General features: G+C 39.4%; 1 pseudogene; it reads right to left on the bottom strand.

Moving 5' to 3' along the window:
* Positions 1-2,631: 2,631 nt before the first annotated feature.
* LOC136328984 (small ribosomal subunit protein eS7-like) lies at positions 2,632-3,215 on the bottom strand (annotated as a pseudogene).
* Positions 3,216-5,897: the final 2,682 nt, after the last annotated feature.

Below are 5,897 nucleotides of genomic sequence, written 5' to 3' on the forward strand. Positions count from 1 at the left end.
GAAGCTTGTGACCAATCCACATGTTGCCTGGTTCTCCAGGCTGGCTGAGCTTCTATCAGTTGGGGCTCTCCAGTGCTTCCCTGTGTACCTCTTCCCCTCAGAAAAGTGTCATATTACAGTGCGTTACAGAGCTTGTTCCTAAATCTACTTATTTGTAATTATAATTACATAATTTAGTTCACTGTTATTGAAGTAAGGTATGAGTATGAAAAGACTAGAGCCCTTTTACAGTTACCTACTTTAGTTTTTTATTTCATTAGAGGGGAATTTTGTCCTCATGCTTTCTTCTTCTCCTCCTCCTCCTTCCTCTTCCTTTTCCTCCTCCTCCTCCTCCTCCTCCTTCTTCTTGTTCCTCCTCCTCCTCCTCCTCTTCCTCCTTCCTCTTCTCCCTCCTCCTCCTCCTCCCCCTCCTTCCTCTTCCTTTTCTTCCTCTTCCTCCTCCGCCTCCTTCCTCTTCCTTTTCCTCCTCCTCCTCCTTCTCCTCCTCCTCCTCCTTCTTGTTCTTCTTTTAGGAGAAAGCTGACCACACTCATTCATACTTAAACACAAATGACTGCTGCCCTTTTCAGGGTCAGTTGCGTTTAATAGGAATTTAATGCTCTAGCTAAAGGAAGAAAGCTTTAATTGTGAGAGTTGGGTATCAAGGGCAGGGTGACTGTTTCACCCTGTCCAAAAATATAAGTCCTCCTAGGTCCCTGCTCTGCTTACTTGGAAGTAGGGTGCTGTTTGTGTTACAATTGTACATTGTATCTACATGCTCATTTATGCCTTGGGCCAGAGTAAATGTATGCTGATTGTCTAATTGACATTTGTCTTATATCACTGACAGTGGTTCAGTATGCATTATAAATAAATTAGAAGGAGAACTTATGGTATAGCTTGTCCAGCCCACAGAATATGCTCCCAATTTTTATTCTGTTGTGGCAAACCCCAGGTCCTGAGCTACTTTGTCTACTGTCCAGTGAATTCCTGTGGGTGAAATGTATCTTTCATTTACCTTTGCACAATGCCTTGGGACAAAAAAAATTGATTCCCACTTAATGTATGATCATTTTAACTGCTCTTTAATGTAGAATTAAGAATGTGATACAGGCCCTGGGCTGTTGGCTCAGTGGTAGAGCATCAGCCTGTCATGTGGATGTCCTGGGTTCAATTCCTGGTCAGGACACACAGGAGAAGCAACCATTTGCTTCTCTTCCCTGCCCCCTCCCCCTTCTCTCTCTCTCTTCCCCTTCCACAGCCATGGCTCAACTGGTTCTAGTGCATTGGCCCTGGGTGCTGAGGATGGTGTTGAGGATGGCTCCATGGAGCCTTTGCCTCAGGTGCTAAAAATAGCTCAGTTGAGCATGGCCCCAGATTGGCAGAGCATAGGCCCCAGACAGCTGTTGCTGGGCAGATCTTGGTCAGGGCATATCCTAGAGTCTGTATCTGTGTCTCTCCTCCTCTCACTTGGAGAAGAAGAAGAAGAAGAAGAAGAAAAGAAGAAGAAGAAGAAGAAGAAGAAGGAGGAGGAGGAGGAGGAGGAGGAGGAGGAGGAGGAGGAGGAGGAGGAGGAAGAAGAAGAAGAAGAAGAAGAAGAAGAAGAAGAAGAAGAAGAAGAAGAAGAAGAAGAAGAAGAAGAGAAGAAGAAGAAGAAGAAGGGGGAGGGGGAGGGGGAAGGAATATGATACAACTGAAATTAAACAATTAGAAAGGACTTTGGTAAATAGTCGGCCAGCCATCTCACTTTATATGATATAAGAGGAAATTAAGCCAAAGAGAGAGGAAGTGATTTGCTTAAGGTCATACAGCGAGTTAATTCCAGATCTGGATCTAGAATCCAGGTCTTCTGACCCCTAACCTAGGGCCCTTTTGCTGTTCTAGATAATATATTTGAAAATATATTAATACTATCCAACATTTATTTTGTGATTACTAGCACTACATTTATTAATAACTCATTAAATTCTCACAGCAACCCTATAAAATAGGCATGACTACTAGCCCATTTTACAAGTAAAGAAACTAAGGCATAGAGAGGGTAAGTCACTTGGTAGAATCTGATCTTGAAACTAGGAATTTTGGCAGAAGGTGCTATGGATAGATGAATGTTTCTTTGATTTTTTTAAGTGAGATATAATTGATACGTAACATTATATTAGCTTCAGGTGTACAACATTATTACATATATAAATATTGAAATGATCACCATAATAGGTCTAGTTAACATTTATTACCAGTTATAATTTTTTTTTGTAATGAGAATTTTAAGATTTACTCTCTTAGCAACTTTTTATTTTGTGAATGATGTTTTATGTAGTCATTTTATTTATTTATTTTGTGACACAGAGAGGGACATATAGGGACAGACAAACCGAAAGGGAGAGAGATGAGAAGCATCAATTCTTTATTGTGGCATTGATTGCTTTCTCATTTGTGCCTTGACCGGGGGGCTACAGCAGACTGAATGATCCCTTGCTCAAGCCAGCCACCTTGGTCTCAAGCTGGTGAGCCTTGCTCAAACCATTTGAGCCCACGCTCAAGCTGGCGACCTTGGGGTTTCGAACCTGGGCCTTCTGCGTCCCAGTCCGATGCTCTATCTACTGCACCACCACCTGGTCAGGCTGGAGTCATTTCATTTACAATTGAAACTCAGAATTCAAAATTAACATCCTTGCCTGTGAGTTTTTTAGAGACACCAGAAAAAGTTTCAACTTTGTGTTCCACTTTGTTCTCCTGATGAAGCTTTCTGAGCTGGCTCATCTAGTTTCCCGCGGATTCTCTTGTCCACAGTACCACTCGGGAAACCAAGTCCTCTGGGATTGCATGTGCCTGGTAGTCAGTGTGCAGACCTGGCACGCTTTTGCTTATTCTTTGCACGGTTTTTTTTTTTTTTTTTTTGACTTGGCTTAGGCAGAATTTTCTTCAGAGTGATAAAGGCAACGTGCTTCCCACAGAACTTTTTCTCCAATTCACGTACTAAACTGGACTTAGATTTTCTGGGAAGATTTCAGTTGAAGAATGAGAACAAGGATAATAATAGCTTTCTGACAACCACTGACTTCAATTTTCTTGGCTGCTGTGATATTCAGCTCTCTTAGCTGGACCTTGAGGTCCGAGTTCATGTTCAGCTCAAGGAGAGCCTGGGAGATGCCAGACTCAAACTGGCCTGTCTTCTCACCCTTGGGCTTCACAATCTTCATGCCGAAACTGAACATGGTCTTCCCCTTGGTGGGCACCAGCCTGGAAAGAGGCTAGTCCTGCAGAAGCTCATCAACTCCCTCTCAGCCACTTCCAAAGGTATGATACAGTACTGTTAACTATAGTCCCCGTGCTACATGTAACATGCCCAGGACTTATGTATTTTATAACTGGAAGTTTGTACATTTTGACTCCTTCATCCATGTTGCCCACTCTCCACCCCAACCCTAGCAACCTCCCATCTGTTCTCTATAAGCTTGGTTTTTTTTCCCTATGACTCATACGGCATTTGTCTTTCTCTCTCTGACTTATTTCATTTAGTATAATGCCTTGAAGTTTCACCCAGGTTATTGCAAATGGCAGGATTTTCTTCTTTTTATGGCTGAATAATATTCCATTGTATATATATATATTTATATGGTTCACGTTTTCTTTTTCCATTTAGCCATCAATGGGCACTTAGGTTATTTTCATATCTTGGTTATTATGAATAATGCTGCAATGAAAATGGGGTTGCAGATATTTTTTGAGTTAGTGTTTTCATTTCTTTTGACTAAATATTCACAAGTTAAATTGCTAGGCCATCTGGTAGTTCTATTTTTAATTTTTGAGGAACTCCATACTGTTTTATAGTGGCTTTGCCAATCTCTTATATTTTATGTCTTATTTTACAATTAAACTATTTTTCTTATTTGGAAATGCTCTTGTTTTGGGGCTAAAATTAATAAAACACAAAAAATTAGTAATACTGAATTATTTTAGATTTTGACTTAGGAGAATAAATTTAGCAACAACATCAAAGAGTTACAACTAATTTATTTGTTAATATCTTGATAAAAATAATTCTGTAATAATCATAATAAAATTTTTGCTGCATTCTAATTTATTTGCTTATAGAGAAGATTGAACACATTAAAATCTCTTGCTTCAGGCCCTGGCTGGTTGGCTCAGTGGTGGAGCGTCGGCCTGGCATGCGGAAGTCCTGGGTTCGATTCCCGGCCAAGGCACACAGGAGAAGTGCCCATCTGCTTCTCCACCCCTCCCCCTCTCCTTCCTCTCTATCTCTCTCTTCCCCTCCTGCAGCCAAGGCTCCATGGAGCAAAGATGGCCCGGGCACTGGGGATGGCTCCATGGCCTCTGCCTCAGGCGCTAGACTGGCTCTGGTCACAACAGAGCAATGCCGGGGATGGGCAGAGCATCGCCCCCTGGTGGGCGTGCCGGGTGGATCCCAGTCGGGCGCATGTGGGAGTCTGTCTGACTGCCTCCCCGTTTCCAGTTTCAGAAAAATGCAAAAAAAAAAAAAAAAAATCTCTTGCTTCATATATTGGCCTTTTAATTTGTGTTTTAACTATTTAGAAAGTGCCTTAAATAAGGTAAAAATTACTTAAAGTGGGAAAAGAACAATGAACCAAACTGGAACCAAACATCTATATTTAATAAAAAACTTTTGTAAAAAAATGAAGATGTTAATAATCCAGTTGGAGACTCTAAGGAAAAGAAGCCAGAATTTTAACAGCCATAAAAGAAACTTTATTTCACATAAGTCCCTTCAAAATGGTCACCATGGAAGTATATAAATCTGTTCTAACGATGCTATCTTTACATTATTTATAAAACACATCTTACGAATGTCTTCTAGATCCTATTGCACTTTTATTGTTGTTAGTAATTATGTTAATTAAGTTAACACAGAAAGTAACCATCACAGAAGTGTTTTCAGTAATGAAAAATTGTCCTCTTTGGGGGAATCCATTTGATTTTTAGAAATATAAAGACACAGGTCTTGTGAAGCAGCAACCAAGCTATTCTTGATCAAAGACAAAACGCATGACCACAGTGTAATAATGTGACTAGTTTTCTCAGGATGGGGAAAAACCCAAGACTGGCTCTTCGGATGACATTGGTCATGTGTGTGAGGTAAACCAGAAAGGCAGGTAAGATTCAAGTTTCAGAGGTTGAAATTGCAAAAGTATTGAGCTTAAAAGTAATTTTTCATTCAATGGAGGATCCAGTAAAGATTTTTGAGCAGTAGAATGACATTTATAGTAAAAGACGGAGGGTAAATAAATAATATTTGGGAAACCAAATCAAGTGTCTTTCTAAGATTGAGAACATTATGATATTCTTGAATTGCACTGACAATGCTTTTTAGGAACAGGAATGACGTTTTTCTTAGTGAACTGATATTCTGTCCTTTCAAATGAAAAATGATTTCCCTTTAATGGAGAGGATAAAAGTGAGGGAGGGCAAAGAAGAGAAAGATTAATTGTTGATTATCTGTGTGATATTGGACCATTAATTAGTTGAATGAATTTAATTGCTGATTAAATCTTGACACTTTAAAATTCTTTATAAATGATATTATAAAAACCTTTTATGGGGTTACATACTATATCTTATTTGTATCCTCTGCATCTTCTATAGTGCCTAAAAATTTGTAAATACAATTTCATCAGTGTAACCAATAAGTGGTCATTTATCCTTAAATATTTATTTTTCTATTTGAGGGTATCAACACTCACTAGGTCAAATGAGAAACTTATGAGTTATTCTAGATACTTTTCTTTCCTATGCCATCTACACTAAGTATGTAACCAGGTCCTATATTGCCACAATATCATTGCCTTATTTTAGGTTTCGGTGAACTATTTATAAACTTCAACAGTCTTATTGATGTTTTTAAAGCACAGTCTCAACCCCCTGTAATAAATTTCCTT

This window comes from Saccopteryx bilineata, chromosome 3 (genome assembly GCF_036850765.1).
Source record: "Saccopteryx bilineata isolate mSacBil1 chromosome 3, mSacBil1_pri_phased_curated, whole genome shotgun sequence".
Classification (NCBI taxonomy): domain Eukaryota; kingdom Metazoa; phylum Chordata; class Mammalia; order Chiroptera; family Emballonuridae; genus Saccopteryx; species Saccopteryx bilineata.